The sequence below is a fragment of the Ambystoma mexicanum genome, chromosome 13, assembly GCF_040938575.1.
Source record: "Ambystoma mexicanum isolate Mex_15411 chromosome 13, UKY_AmexF1_1, whole genome shotgun sequence".
NCBI classification, from domain to species: Eukaryota; Metazoa; Chordata; class Amphibia; order Caudata; family Ambystomatidae; genus Ambystoma; species Ambystoma mexicanum.
The window spans coordinates 539,467,244-539,484,917 of record NC_090938.1 but is presented as its reverse complement, the minus strand read 5'-3'; positions in this window follow the sequence as shown (position 1 = coordinate 539,484,917).

The window sequence follows — 17,674 nt, the reverse complement described above, 5'->3', positions numbered from 1 at the left end:
AGGAACGAGACAGCTAACATAATATGTTGTTCCCCTATATCAATATAACTTTGAGGGTTCACTGACAAAAGAACTCTTCTGTAAATTGAGAAAAATACTAATTCTAATCTGAAACATCTTTAGATTTATCGTCCCAACAATTTCGTTTTTTTCACTTGGAAGTATCCCCCCCAAACTGTTTTTGCTGGAACGTGCGTTCACATTTCTAATTGATCCCTTCTTGAAGTCACAAGTACTGTCAGTACTTTGCACGAAAAGGTACTTTTTAAAGCATAACACAGCCTTACATTTTACAAAGTAGTGCAAACAAAAAAATGCAATTATTTGGTTAATTCAAGTAATCTATTTCTGTATCTCTTACACAGGTGGAACAGATTTGTGGCATATCGTGCCTTTACATGGTGGATTCATGGAAGACTTGGATTTCGCGTTCGAAGAGTAATAGCTGCCTGTATGGTTTGAGCCATTTGTGATGAATTCCGCAGTGACCACAGGCAATACAATGGATTTATACAGACAGTACCTCCACTGCAGCAGTATCATTTGTAGTGTCATTGCCATCCACTTTATCAAACTAAATAAAAAAAGAACAAATTAGTTCATGGGTACAGTTGTTTGAAATTTTTTGTAAGTCCACAACACGTCCAAACATCAAAGAGTATCGTAAAAGATTGGTGTGCTTTAACAAGTTTACTGGCCTATCGTGGTCCCCTCATCCACATCATCCATCCCCCCTCCGCTATCAATGGCTGTTCACACCTGTGGGTGTGCGCTCGCAAGGGGGTTGGGAAGATGGGAATGCTGAAGGTGCTGAATACCATGCACACCACAAACAGTCTTTCGCATGGGCACCCATATCCACATGGCCACCCCAGACCCGGTGTCTCCACACTACCCTTTGAAGACCCCGTCCCTGCAATCAACATATGTCTGTGCCCTTTGACTGTGTTCTGGGGCTATTGCACTTGCCTCATCCACAACCATCCCCCTCAGCTATCAATGACAGTTTGCACTTGTGAGCATGTGCTCAAAAGGTGGCTGGACTGGCCGGAGTGAGGATGTCAAACATTGTCATAGAGGCCTGGTGGGTGTGAACGAACACGCCAGACATTCACATACACACTCACATCTGTAATCCATTATAAACACTGTGGGAGTTAACAAGAAAACATCTGTGAGATCGCCAGTTCTACACTTCTTACTTTGTTTGCTGAGTGGGCTCATCTGTTCTTCTAAGTAACGGTTAGTCACCCTTTACCATTGTTTTCTGTAGTGTCAACGTTCTCTGCTAGGACACTTTCTATTGCTTTATACTCAATGCACACCCATTTTCTCATTTTATTCTATGCAAAAAGCCTACACCATTATCAACCGTCCTACACATTTTTATCTCTGTAATTAACACATAACATTACAGAGTATTGTTTCCAAATGTAATGTTTCGTAGTGCATGTTTTCGATGCATGTTTGCTTTTGGTGCAATTTTTTATTTAAAAAAAAACTTTTATTATCAAAAGAAATATGATGTTTGATTTACTCACTGTAATGCATTTTTAATAATAATATTTATTTATATTTATTTAACAGATCATAGGGACAATCCAACAATGCCTTCTTGTATCGTTTTGGGTTGCATTAATATCAGCCATGCTAAATGTCAGAGTACTGTCCTGCATGTATTTACAAAGGATTTAAATTTAATAAGAAAATGGCTTTTGAGCTGTGGATTTCCAAGGTCCAAAATTAAAAGCAGAGCCAAGGATGCCTTGGATGACGTGAGGGGCAATCGATTCCGCATCTGCAGCATGCAATTCTCAGAAGATATGTATGAACAATCACAGTACACTAAAAAGCGTCCACCCAGACTCCTTCGCAAATTATGTAGTTCCAACTGAATTTCAGCACACACTGACCCAAGTGATGTGGACGCTGCATTTCTGAATTTATTTGATCATTTTCTAAATGTGCCTGTAAAATATGTCTTAAATTGTCTGTGAACAGGTAACATAATGAACGGTTTTCAGTTTTTGGGGAATATTGTATTGATATTTTATTACACAAGTTTCCTTCATGACACAATGTACTGTAGTTTGCACATTTTGTACTTTAGATTACTTTGTGTTTCCCTACTTTAGAGCTACTTGAATAGTTCAGTGCAATGGGAGCCTTTCCAAACACGCACTCACATTGCGTCCTTTAAAAATAGGTCATTTTTTAAAATACCATGTGGGTCATTACGACCTGGGCGCAAAGGGATACCGGGCACCGGTAATAACACCGGTGCCTGTAATCCCTTTGCGCCCTATTCCGAGGTCCCTTTGCGGGTCCCTTCCTTAACGCCTGGTTTTACCGCAATTTGCGGTACCGTTATTGACGCCTTCCCATTGAGCCCTATGGGGGCTCAAATGGGAATGGAGAATGGCTTTTCAAATGGGGATTTACCGGTCCCGCAATGGTAGGAATAGACCGGTAAGTCCCCATACCACCAAGTCGGTGGTAGTACCGGTAACAGCGCCATGACTAGCACCGACCTCGGAATGAGGGCCCATGTCTGTCTTTACGTAGACCGCACTGATGGAATTACAGACCGTTACCATGGAGGAAACCAAAGACATGTCCAACATCCTAATGGTGAGGCTAAGCAACTTCCACACACACACACGCACTTTTATATCGTTTTTGTTGTTGTCTAAATTATAATACTAATGTCCATTTTGTATTGAACAATGGTATGAATATATACATCAGTTAAAGGACTATGATGTTACATCGACCATTATTCTGGAGTCAACAGCAACCTCACTTACCTTTCAAGTAAATGTTTTAGAATATTCCTTCAGATGTGACTATACTAAATATGTATTTGTTCAAGTACAACTTAAACCATATTGATTATTGCTATGTATAATATTAGCTTTTGATACAAACTGACTTGTAGGCTTCTTTGTCAATAGACATTTATTTTGTTGATGTTACATCTTTAGTATTACAATGGATGTTATATAGGCGGCGTCTTGATCTTCAACAACGTACTATTCTTCTACTGCAACCGATCTGGAGGATGAGGAACGAGAAGTGATCATTTATTGATTTATACTAATAGTTATTGATTAACAATATATTTTTTACATTTAAGATAACTTATAACTTATTTTTTTAGAAGTTGCAATACTGTCAGCAAATTGCAAAGTATTAGATCAACAACCTTGATTTATTTATCGCGGAAACACATGCAACAATTATATTAAACTTTCAGAAAAATGTACTCTGTCACTGAATAACTGTAAAGACTGGAGGGGGGTTATATGTACTTCTGCCCTCTATATGGCACAGAGCACCCCAGCCAAGGTTCTCTATGTGGTAGCAATGGACGAGCAACCAAGAGTTAAGCTCTCAGGTGGTGATGCGGCCTGATTCTTAAGTCCAGTACAGTCCCCAGGCCCCCCACAAAGGAACGTCGACACACTTTGTTATGTGCTAACCCAATATATATACAGAATTAATAACACACTTTTTACTTTGGCCATCCTAATATGGCAAACATATACAATGTCTATGTGCTACCACACTTAGCTATTGACTCCTTTAAAATGCACCAACTGCTGACAGTTTCTAATAGCATACAAATCGAACAATAATGTGGATCAGCATAGGACATAAGAAGGAAGGCAAGTTAGTTTAAACAATGGCAGAATAGTATTTTAGCTACTAAGACACAGTTCTGTGTGAGTATCCTCCCCACCTGGGCAACCTGTTATAAAGTGTATTAACAAGCCCAGTCCATTAATATTGAAATAGTTTTGTTTCCTAGTCCAAAATGTTCCACTACCCCAATGTACCTGAGTTAGCAGAGTTTCTTCGACGGTTCGTCGACACAACCCTCGAGAATTGACTCCCTTTAAAGCTGGAGCCACACTGTGGCGAGAATTCCCGTAAGAAGGTGAACTCTGGCATGCTTTACTTCAACATTTCTTGGCGGACCCCGTCTCCGGTCGACAGTCTTTCAGCACTGGCTTCCAGGGTGCCTCGATGAAGATCAGCTTCTTCACGATGTTCCCTCATAGCTCGGGGAGAGTTCTCCTAGCCAAGTCCACTCTCGGATCAGTGCTCGACAAACTCAACAGCTTTCAGATTTCATCGAAGGAAAGCAGCAGCAATTCATCTTCTTACAGCTTGGCATCAAGGCCAAGCATCTTCAAGTTTCAACTTCAGATTCTTCACATTTTTGGCAAGTGAGAGGTCCCCAGATATACAGATCTTTCCCTCGTTCACACTGCTGAGCCAAGCTCAGTCAGCCAATTAGTCAGAACGGCATTCATGCAGGCAGGCAGCCAATCGGCTCACAGTGCATTCAGGTCATTCACTTCCACCCAGACACCCGTAACAAGGAATGTGGATTGGGATCAGCACCAATCCTTTCAGCACACCACACTGCATTCATGTCAGTTTCGGGTACTGCTATCTCATTGTTTATGTCACACACACAGATACCAGACACCCATAATATGGAATGCATATTGGTCACACACTCCATTCACCCAGGTCCCACCGAAGGGTGTACCCACAACATACAGTCACTGGGAAGGCTCGAGCCAGTCTGGCCTGGACTTCCCCACAACACCATATATGGTTCTTCCAACCACCTGCCAGTCATGGGAAGGGACATAGAGCTTCCCAGGATTTTGGCGAAACAAGGTAACAGGTAATAGAAACCAAGAGGCCACAGGGCCATCTTGTCTCTTATCAGGAATCCAGTGATTCCTTTGGCAGGGCCTGGGTATCCCAAAATGGAGGATACTCAGAGCACCTGTCAAATTCAGCATGGAGCTGCCACCAGCCCATAACCTTCGCTGTGGGCCACACACAGGTGCCCAAAAACATACAGTAGGGCTACAGGGGTGTACCCCCAGTCATGGGTGCCATAAGGGTATCCCAAGGGTCTCTGTTCACCACAACCAAAAAGAGGAAGTGCTGCACGGCCAGGGGACCCACGTGGACTCCTGTTCAGAAAACAACACACAACACACATGTTAAGGCAATACAGGACAAGGACATGGAGGCCCTATCCCTCCAATGCATTTCCAGCATCACAATAACATAGACCCTTTCACCATATGAATGGTGTATGCTTTTGTTTATAAACTTTAGCTGTTTAGCGAAAAATTGAATCAGTGAAACAAAATAACATTACAACGCATTAAAGGGGCCATAATTTAATCAATATGTTTTGCAGGATGATCTCGCACCAACTCCCTGCGACATCTCTGAAGGTTATTAGGTACAGTTTTCAAATATGTCTTTATAAAATATTACATGTACACAGTGTTTGACTTTATGTCAATACTAATTTTTAAATAATTATCAGATGATTAGCTGTATCTTTTTACATAGTTAAACTGATATTGTAAGGGCGACCATCATTAAATCAACTTTCTCAAGATGTATTTTATGAGATCAAAGCTGTTCAAATTAAATTGTTTAACAATGTAATCAATGTTCTTTGAATTTGTTATGTACAAGGAATGTACTACTGAAGGGGTTGAAAATTGAAGAGACACATGGACAAGAGGTATACATGGGATATTGTGAAATATCAGTTATCATCCATTTAAACTGTAATGTAATATTTAATATGTTTAATGGTTTCCATATTGATATTTTGTTATATATATATATATATATATATATATATATATACATATAGGATTATTTAAGTGGAAGAGCACATTTCAATGTTTATACAATTTTAAAATGCTTTTTTCCAGCTTGGTCTGGTGTTTTGCAAATCCAATTTGACTGTTTCAAGGAAAATTTGAAAAACAAGGTTACATAACAGAAAGTTTTTTTAAAACAAATAAGTTTTGTTTCTCAGTTATTTCATTGATATTACGTTTTCCTATTGTAATTCATATGTTCTGTATGTATGCTATAAACCAAGCATTTTTTTTCTCTTCGATTAGAGGTCTAGGAAGAAGAGGAGCATAAAGACTCAGACAACTACACAAACTAATGGTGTTGCTTGCCAAACCGTTGTCACTTGGGAACAGCTACATTTTGGGGCTCTGCATGTCCCCCGCAAGATTTAGTGTCGTGATGCAGATGTCCAGTGCCTGGAATTTCAATTGAATGTCAGCAGTGACCCATGGAAAGTAACCCTGGATCATTGGTACAGCACACAACGTCACCCAGAAGAAACAGTCGACACAGAAGATGTTTCACAATTGCTTGCAGAACCTCTCACACAATCTAGACCTTCTAAAAAAAATGCTATCTAAGAAACAGACAGTGTTCCCTGTTTCCCCAATACATGTGGACAAATCGCAAATATCACACACAGAAATAACCAAAGGATCTTTGCTACTGATGGACGATTGTGCTTGTAATTTGAACTTTACTCTTCCCAGTGTTGATGATTTATCCACCAACATGTAATCACAAACCACTATACTTAGTTTTTGGCTTTTAACAGAATCAAAATACATTGGTTTCAACTCCTGCCTGATTGAGATTATGAAAATGATTAAATGTGATCATAAATTGCTAGGAGGATTTGTGGGGAGCCATTGGTGAAGTTTACTCCTGTAGTCAAAGGCACCAACCTGAAGACCAAGGGTAGATGTGTACACCACCATAACTCATTTTCATAGTCTGCTCAACCTATACTTGGAAAAATGCCTGCCGGAAATGTACTTTGTTCATCTACTTTGTTGTTCAGCGGCTCAATGTACAGTACAATTTGAAGTTTTTCTAACTTTGTGGGACTCAAGTTCCTTTATAAAACCCAGTATTTCAAATATCAGAAAGATTTCTTTTTCCCCGCTATTAACCAGGCATGAACACTCAAACAGATGTCAATGGATAATGCTCTTGCTGGCAAAAGCCTCTGGCTTGTTGGTGATGGACAGTGTGACAGTCCAGGTTTTCCTGCTAAACACTGCACTTATAACTTCCAAGAAATGCAAACCCAAAAAATAGTGAGTTCAGCCATCGTGCAAGTATCTGAATGTACATCCTCTGTTGCCATGGGAAAATATGGTTTCATTATATCCATTCGAATTATGCATTTCAGAGAAATGCAAATAGACCTCATATCCACTGACAGGCACGTTTCAGTAGCCAAGGCCATGCTAGAGCAGTTCCCAGACATAAAGCTTCAATATGATGTTTGGCATGTCACAAAATCAATTTTTAAAAAAAACAGCTGCTAAAAAAAGGCTATAGAAAATGTTTTCATTTATCACAGTCAATCAGCAACCATCTTTGGTGGAGCTCAAAAAACTGTTATGGATCTGTAGATATTCTGCTTGAAAAATGGCATTCATTGATGCACCATCGTTCTAACATACACTCTTGAAAAAGAAAACAAACATTTCCACGAATATACACATGGACCATTGAGCAGGGAGCAGGATTATAAGAAAAGGTGGTTGGTTCCAGGCTCCCTTCCTCACACAGCACTTGAGAAGATTGTGTAGAACAAAACGCTTTCAAGAGACATGAGGGGACTCTCAGAGATATGCCACACTAGACATTTGGAGGTGTCCATAATATGTGCCTAAAATACAGCCTAAAGGGTTGCATTTTGGCATAGATGGTATGGAGGCCAGAACAAGACTGGCGTTACTTGCACACAACGAGAAAGTTGGAAGGTAACAAGCAAAAACTGCATGAAGTTTCGGATGCCTTGTTACAACAAGTAGTTTACCAAAAGAAGGAAATAGTGGGTGGCAAAGCCAATCTTCCAGCAGATGGATTTAGAATTTGTGAAAGATCTGACATTGAATGTGCTGGTCATGCAAATGCATGGAATTGATCCAGATTTTGCTTCCAGTGCCCAGTCTATGCCACGGAACATTGCAAAAGAGGGTTGCCCTCCCAAACCTGTTGAAAGGTTGACTTCAAGATTAAAATAATGTGTGGCTCTCTTCACAATGTTTAACAAAGACAATTTCAAGCTTTTGCAGTGTTTGGAAACTGTTTTAATTGTACAATAAAAGGAATAGTATGTCACTTGAGATGTAATTGCTAAATCATTTCTTTTTAATTAATTACTGTTTGTGAAGAAACATCACTAGATTGGCCTTAACATTTCTATTTTTCTTTGATCTTTGTATTTATTACAATCAATATAATTGATCTATATTAACACAATACAAGTCAGTACGATTATTTCAAGTATGTGACTCAAATCAAATCAAATGTAAAAGAGACTGGTGAGCTTAAACCCAAAAGTTACCAGGAGCTACTTTTGGCTCCCCAGGCCAACTAATTTAATGCTATAAACTAGCTCCTTGTTCCCCAGTGGTAGCGGCTGGTGACCGGTTACTGCTAAATACCCAGGCACTGCTTGTAATTCCTGTTTATCCAATCCTAATTTTGAGCCCTGTTTGTAACGGACTCACTTCTTGAAGAATCTAAGAAGAACACTGGAGCAGCAGACATACAGAACCTTAATGTCTCCAGACCTCTGTTCTCTCAAGGCTGGACAACTACAACAGCCTCTTCCTCAATCTGCCTAAATCCTCCCCTCACCCCCTTCAAACAGGGACTGCATCTCTCAAGCCCAAAGACATCTCCACTGGCTCCCGGTGGCTGCGAGGATCAAGTTCAAGACCCTCTGCATCATCCACAAGGCTTTCTGGGGCCAGGGACCCCACTACATCCAACTCTTTCCCTAAATACCGCCCTGGTAGAGACCTTCAGTCATCTAGCTGCAATTTTTAACAAATCAGATGCTATTCCAAGAAAAGAGTGTGGGGTAGATCTCTTTCCTCTGCAGGAGCATTCCTCTATAATGGCCTCCCTGCCCCTCCCAGACTTATGCCTGATCTCCTTAATTTCTGGATGAGTCTCAAGACCCAAACTTTCTCTTCTTTACCCCCCCGCTAATGTCACATTGACTGGCTGCCTGGTCCCATCTGAGATCCACAAGGCACCAGGCCCTCCTTGCCTAGCCTAGTAAACCCCAGCACCCTGTCTTCCTGTACCCCTGCCCCCACAACCTGCATTTGCCCTTACCGGCCCCTTTCCCCTGACAAGCCGGGCAGGGTGTGCATCCCTACCAAGCCTGGTCCACCCCTGACCTCGCACTTCGCATTTAGTCCTCACTCCCTGCTTGCCCTGGCACTTGCCCAGCTGGCCTTTCCTTAGCACGTGCCTAGCCCCATTTGCCCTCTTCTTCCCCTTCTCCTCCTCCCTGCACTTGTAGACCTCCTCTTTCCTGCACCTCTCTGACCCTAGCATTTTCCCTTCTGCCCCAACCTACACCCCGCTCAGTCCCTTCCCCATGCACTTCTTGTTACTGATCTTGCATGATCCGAATGACACAAGGACTAGTAGAACCGTTATTGTTTTTTTATTCCCAGCATCCCACACCCCTTTTTGTCTTGTGGCACCGTGAAACACAATTTTTTGTATAGGCGCTTTACAAATAACCAACAAATAGATAAAATAAATTAAGTCTTACCTCGCTGGAAAGTAGGAATCATGATAAGTGGCTGCAGATAGCAATAGACCAAAGGTTTATGTACCACATTGTTAGCCAACATTGAACTAATGAGCAAAGGAATATGTCTTGCCAATGTGCACTATGAACATGCACCTGTGGCCTTTGCTTTGCACATTTACATCTTACTGTGGAGGCCCACATGTGGAATACAACCAGACGTGCATGCATCAATGCAGAAATCACTATGATTGCTAAAATAGATATACACAGAAGCCAGTAAGCCTTTCAAAACTGCACTCATTCGAGGCATTCTGGAATTTTAGTGATGTAAACTTTTTTTTTTTTTATTGCTGCTCATTGCACGTGTTGCCCCGGGTGCAACAGTCCACGCAGCCTGGTGCGAAATCGCCCTCCTCCCCTTCCCAGTCCGTCCGTGCCATCTCTATATATTATGCCACTGCTTTTGTAATTGAATTCTGTTTATTTCAGAAAAGAAGTGGCCCAGTTTGGCCCAACAAACTGCCCCACACTACAAATGTTTTTTTGGGGGGGCATTGCCCTATTGAAGTATAGGGAAATCCGAGCCTGTCTGCACCTCGCCTAGGGTCATCTTTGAAAGAATATGTAAATGTTGTGGGACCAGGCACATTGATACAGTTCAAATGGAAGTAAATATTTTCATATGGGGGATACTTGAAATATTTTGTTATTTTTCACTGCCCAGCTTGCCATTAATATTGTTCAATTTTGTGGCATGTGTTCCCAAAACGAAACTCCCTCTGACACGCTGTGAATGCTGGATGAAGGGTTGCATTGTTATATGTCCTTAAATCCGCTGCACTAACAATTTGAAGGCCAAAATGTGTCTAATATCCACAAAGAAATAAGATTAACTATATTGAAAGCCTACCTATGAATGCTAGGTTTCTATTACTGAGATCTGTCTTTCGAAGAGGTTGGTCATCCATCACATAGGGAGAATTGGAACACAAGACACAATGTAAGCAAAGTTTGAAATAACATTCATGCAAATGAGGATGGCAAGTGTGCTGTATGCTACATGATTAACATTGTGATGGATGTTCAATTTGACGCAAACAATAGACATTGTATGTGTTTAAATTGAAAGTTAACATAAATATGTACTGTGAATATACAATTAAAGATTGGGTACTAGAATATATTTTTGCATTCTTGATTTTACATAGTTATATTATACCGATGTGCACCTGTCATGGGTACAGTTTACCGATCAACAGCTTCTTCAACCGTACTTGGACAATAATCATTAACAACGCATCTGTGATAACCATTATCTGGGACGATCGCCTGACACCAATCTGTCCTTTTGCGGTTGCAGTTATAAGGAGCAACATGGCAAGCTATAGGCCCTGAAAACGTGCAGATGTGAAAGTATTGCATTTGAAATTTAAACCCCTAATTTCTTCTCTGTAATGCAACACCATTTAGTCGATCAGAAATTGGCGATGGAAGATAATGGGCCTCATTACACGGTAGGCGCTAAGGGATTACCGGCAGCGGTAAAGTCACAGGTGCCGGTAATCCCTTAGCGCTCTACTACGAGGTCCCACAGCGGGTCCCGTCCTTAACGCCTGGTCTGACCAGGTGTTAAGGACGGGACCCACTAAGGGACTTCAGAGCTAATAACGGTACCGTAAATTGCGGTACCGTTATTAGCTCCTTCCCCATTCCCATTGAGCCCTATGGGGGCTCGAATGGGAATGGGGAATGGCAATTGACATGGGGATTTACCGGGTCCTCCAGGGTCGGAATGACCCGGTAAATCCCCATACCGCCTATCCGGGCCCAGTAGGCGGTAAGGGAGTAGCCATGCCGCTAATAGCGGCATGGTTACCTCCTACCGTGTAATGAGGGCCAATAACTTCAGTGAAGAATGCAAAGACTGGGATTAATCGATCGATGAACAGAATCAGCTTTATAAGATCACCGTTCACAATTAAACAAAAAAATGAGAATCATGCGATGTTCGCTAGCTATAACCTTGATTGGAAACAAGTAGCCATGTTTTCGTTGACTTAATTACCTCTTTTCAGCATTATGTCAAAATTAAAAGTACTTGTTATGCTCCCGGATATTGCTGTTTTTGTCATTTTTGTGAAAAGAAACAAATGTTTAGCGTCTGTTGTGTATGTGTGTGCTTATGTTCCTGGTTCTGCGTTAGATATCACGCTGGTGATGACAGTGTACGTTTGGCTTCGCTGCCCACTAAAGTCCTTAAATTAGGTGGATCTCATTGTGAGCCTCTAGTGATGTCAGCGTTAGGGGCGGGTGATCTGAATTAGTGCCGCAAGGGCACTTGAATTTAGGGAGATGGATCAACGGATAAGATAGCACAAGATGGCGGTACCCGATCCGTCGTTTTTGCAAGTGTTAAAGTGAGAAAAACTCAGGTAAGTTGCATTGGAATTTTCTTTAAGAACGATCGATGTATGATCTAAAATACATGCCCCATCGATTGGGCCAATACAATTTCTGGCCGAACAGCCCCTTTAGGTCCATTCATAAGATTTGCAAATACCTTTTTCCTTTAAGGGGTTTCCAACTAGAGACTGGGGGAGCTCTCAGACGTCTGTGCTATGGATTTAAGACATTTAGCAGCGGTTCACTTATTTAACCAGTCACAAAATAACTAGATTTGGTTCTTTGTAGCGTTAGATGTAATGCAGAATCTTGGCCTCTTCACTGCTGAGCAGAGCCTGACTCATGTCCTTGTCGCCAGTCTAAACATGTTTCCCCTTATCCTCTCCTATTCTGTCTTCTCTTTCTGTGACTCTCTGTCAGTCTTTCTAAACTGTCTAAAGTAGTTGAAAGGTACCATAATGGAATTATACAAAACACTGAAATAAAAACATATTCTCCTCCATGCAGCCCCACGTGCTCCAATTACCCCATACGTATCCCCACGCCCACCCCTCAAACCTTCTGCCACTGCCTCAATATGTGCTTTGAACACCTTCTTTGTGCTTTCCATCTTTAATTTCACCAGCTACTATATCGTCTTCCTTTGCTCCCATTTTTAACTAAGAGGCCTGACAACTTACCTCCCCGCTCTCCCTCCAGGGCATTAATATGCTCCAACATGCTGCTGGTGGCAACATGCTACTGGTGGTGTACAAATCACGGCAAATAAAGTGACAGTCTTCACAGTTAGGAGGGAAATATGACCGAAAGTCTAAATTGTCAGAAGTGCACTGAGTTCCAAATTTGACGCAAATGTGTGATCCTGGGTAAATCAATTCCTCTTCCAGTGCCTCGGTTCCCTTTTAAGCCAAAACTGTGAGCATTTACAAAGCGGCTAAAGACTAGCATTGCGTATTGTGTAAAACGCTGCACATTCTCAATCAATAAAATGATGCTAGCCAGGTGCACATGATGACATGCTCTGCTGCTATCTCTTGTCCCGAGAGTAATCCCTGATAAACTCTCAGTCGGTTATTCCCTCACCATCCCCCATCTCCCCCCTCAAGGGAGCACTCCAATGTCCAGACAGTATTGATTTCAATTGTCCTTCTTTTGAGCAGATGGCGTTTTGCCCAAGTACCTTGGGAGCGTCTGATACTTTGAATATACGATCAACCTTTGCCTGACCAACCCCCTCTCCGCCTCTATTGATAACACCAGGTCAAAGTGAGGGTTTCTTTCCACCACAGCATTCGTTCAAAGGAAAAGCACTAGAAGATTCTGATGACCTGAACTTGCTGCCGCAATTTGATGTCTTTGTAGAGCTCGGATGAACATGTTTTACTATTTCCCAACTCAGTAGTGATTGTTCGACTGATCCCAATTGAAAGCAGTTCAACTTTCAGGTTGCATTCAATAACATCACCTGGCTTAGCTGCCTCACAGCAAGCTGGGAATGTAAGTTATTTGATAGAAACCTGGAGTTCCAGCATGCACTAGGAAAAGATAAACTAATATAGCCTGGTGCTCACAATATGTTAGGGCTGTGACAAGCTATCCTGTATTCACTCATTCACCCTTTGGCTTCACTGTAGTGATTCTACCACATTTTTACACCCCTTGTCTGGCCATGCCCTCCTGAAAAGAATAATAGCTGTAATGAGATATTTGTATATAAATACCCTGTGTTCCTCCAGTCACAATCTGCAAACTTTAAAAATGCCTCATCTACCTGGAGAGAAGGGGACAGAATGTACTATCATATACATGTTAGTCGACATAGTAGTTCTTGTTCTGGTAACCCCCCTTCACCACGGTCGGAATGGGGCATAAAATTATCTCGGGCATCAATCAAAAAATGGCCCACAGTTGCAAATGGCAATCCATTCCTTTTGTGACCGACTGAAAAGTACCCAAGGGGGAGTTTTTTGATAAAATGTGATGCAAATTGTGCAATTTAAAGAATATTTTTTCAGCAGCACTGGTCAAAACTATTAGCCACATGGTGAAGTAACTCATGAAACTGGCCCAAATGGGACAAAAAAGTGTCCCACTTTGACCCAAGAAAACTGCCTCATGTTAGCATTTTTGGTTCGGCATTGCCCTGTTACCCTATAGGCGAGTCCATGCCGGCCCTTCACCCAGAGGAACCCACCCAACAACCCAGTGTCTATGCGATATGGTAGAGGAATCATGACCGCGGCATAGTGACCCAGCAGGTGCAGCGGGTAGATTTGACCACGGGTCTGTGCAGGGTGTCTGGTACATTGCCCTGCTGTCAGGACATCCCATTGTGCCCGGAAGGCGGAGGACTAAGGACTGCCAGTAAGGAGTCATTCACTTGCCCTACTTCCTGTCTATTGAGGCACCTATGGAAGTACAGTTAAACTGCTTCAGTGAAAAGTGTGTCTATTGCTATGTAAAATCTGTTGACACATTCTGAAGCGTTCGACTTTTGCTGTCTTTATTCTTACCAGAACCGATCTTTAGCATTGCTAATCTGCTGGTTCATTGGGTAATGTGAATGATTAGCTGTCAAAGAACGCTCTCTGGAAACGATGCTCATTTTCCTAAGAATGATTGCAGTTTCCACCGAAATATTAATTCGCTTTATTCCTGGGCTCGAAAGTTGAATGCACTGGGCCCCTTTTTAGTAATTCCTTAAAAATCTGCTAATACCGTCAATCCGATATTAGCGTTTCCGGCTGGGCGTGCAGCGGAATCCCTGCCATATGAGTACGCAGGCGCTCGTATAAACCCATGCCAGAAGTGGCAATAACGGATTGTTGGTATTAGCGGCTGAAGGGAGAAAAACTGGCGGCAATACGGACTGAAAATTGAGGAAATTACGGATCCGCCATCAAAAATAGCAGTACAACCAGAATAGCTGTAACACCAGAATTGTATTAATACCAGCTCCGGAAACTGAAATACAGTGGAAACCGGAAGAAGTGTGGCGGCCATCATTAAAACCCCAACCCAACTGAATCCACTGTTTCCCACAGCCATCCAGGCCCAGAACTTATGGGTAGAATGCATGACTGACGACGTGTCGCAAAGTGCTGACAACCCATCTTGTCTCCCCAACAGGTACCTTCTCGGCAGACAGAGATGAGCCAGGACCCTCACATGCAGCCACCAGTAAAGCCACCACTCCTGCACAGGCCAGACCCACTGCAGGCGAAAGCAGGCCCCATGGCAGTGCTGCGGGCACAGGCCAGCCACCAGCCAGCACATCTGCAACTGCCCAGCCAGCCCAGCCACCACTAGTGCCACCTGCACACACTGTTGTGGCCTCCAACTATAGCACAGGCGGTGACTGTGCACACGTGCCACAGCAGAGCTCCCCGACACGCACCAGCACTCCCCTGTACCATGCCCGCCACCACATACCACAGTTGGACCACAGTTGGACACTGTCGAGTAGCCCAACTCCAATGAGGAATGGGATATGGCCATGAGTCATATGAGCAATATGAGGGGGACACCACACCTGGCTTCAGTCCAGCCACACCTCTAAGCCCAAATAGCTCGCCACCACAGCCTGAAGTCAACCTGCGGGCAATACAGTCACGCCTGCAACAGATAGAGCACCAGCAGACGAACCTCTACCCAATAACAGGGGAACAACTTGCAGAGATGTGTAAAATACGCAACTGCATGCAGCGGTGCATCCGAGAGAGAGAAGAGAAATGCAGCCTCCCATACCACTAAAACCATCACCATAACGCTCTTAGCGGGTCTCAAGAACTCCCAAATATCCCAGTAGATAGCATTGCTAGCAGAGTTCAAAATCCACCCTCATTTAAGAGCGCATGCCAGCTTTCCTGTCCATAGGACCTGGCAGTTTCTGCAGTTAGGAGCTAAAGTGTAAGTAGAAGTGTGTTTGCTATCCTATTCTCTTGTGCATGGTTTCAACACACCCAGTCTAACAAAGGCATCCAGATGTTGTGAAAGGCCCCAAAGCCTAACTACCCCTGAGATAAACACACACTCAAATCACTGGAATATTTCGCACAAACTCAACGGGCACTGCACACAGATGGACAGCCATGTGGCCTATGCCTCTCGGCTTACGCTCTTTTTCTCTGTCCGCATTTGCCTTTCATACTATCTATTCTTGAGTTGACCACTAGGTCTGGCAGTCCCAGAGTTACTGTTCTGGAGTTTATTTTTGTGGGATCCCACAATTACCCTTTCTGGGGTTTATTTTTGTGGGATCCCACAGTTACTGTTCTGGGATTTATTTTTGTGGGAGAAATTAAACCTACTCCTGAGCAATAAAAGCTGACACACTTAAAAGGGAATCGGCACACCTAGTCACCCCTCAGAAACTGCCCTCACATATAGATTCTCTCCTCCTTCAGACACCTTAGAATGGACCCTCCTAATTCCTGAATTCCTGATCTATGATGCACTTTGGCCGGCTCCACATGCACGGCATCACTCGTTTACTGCGCATGCAAAAATACTGAATGCAAAAATGCCCCTGTTGTTTTTTCTCGAATTTCGCCGCAGTAATATGTGGGTGGTGGGAATGGGTGATTCATTATGTAAGTTAGTACGGTGTGTGTGGGGGGTCTCCCCCGCATATAATGGCGCGAAACGAAAAGATTTGCATTCCTTTTTCCCCCTGCATTATACATAGATCCACGTGCACCCAGGATATCACGAGTATTATCGTTCTTCCTTTAACCGGACGCAGGTTAGTCAGGGGGGTGTAATAATACGTCACCATCTGGACAAGCATCGCCGCTTTGAGCCTCTACAGTGCTATTTTGGATGGAATTCCCCTTTTTCTCGCAGACCAGTCTGCTCGTGAGGTACATTTGGTCGTACGTTTTTTTACCACATTTTACTGCAAGGTGTAGATGGGGGCTGGGTTTAGGTATTTAGAAAGGTGGGGGTTGCGCGGAGGCTCGCCACATTTTTTGCAGTAAATTGCTGCAAGGAAACATCCTAGATCAGTTTTCGTGCATTATACATTATTTCCACCAAAACATAGCTAAGCCTACCCCTTTGACCCCTTCCCGCCCCCACGTCACCCTTCCTCGAAGTGCAAAATTTAAGACAATGGCCTTCATTCCGAGTATGGTGGTAGCCATGGAGCAATTAGCTCCATGGCTGCCTCCCATACCGGTACCGCCTCCGGTGTTGTTCAATGGGGACTTACCGGTCCATTTCGACCCTGGAGGGACCGGTAAGTCCCCATTGAACAAATCATTCCCCATTCCCATTTGAGCCCCCATAGGGCTCAATGGGAATGGGGAGGGCGCAAATAACGGGCTCGCGAATGGCAAGCCCGTTATTTGCGCCCTGGTCCCTTAGCGGGACCCGTAAGGGACTTGTGTGTGGTCCGACCACATGTCCCTTACGGCAGGGGTGTTGCTAGGTCTGGAAAAGGCCTGGGGCTATGCTAAGGTCGGAACTGTCGGGAATGGGGGCTAGCTAGCCTTTTGTTTGTAGTTCCTGAGATTCTATCCGGGGCTACAACCAAAAGACCAGGGGCTATAGCCCCCTTAGCCCCCCCCAGCAACGCCTCTGCCTTGCGGATCCCGCTAAGGGACCTTGGAATTGGGCTGTAGGGGATTACTGGCACCGGTCTCCTTACCGGTGCCCGGCATTCCCTACCGCCCAACTCGGAATAAAGCCCAATGAAATTAAGATCGATGTGCAGAGAGGGATCTGTGGGTCTAACACTTGTACAATATTGATCCAGGTGAGGATATACAAGGAACTAATTACGAAGTGAGGAGCCCGGATGATGGCAAGATGCACTACAAT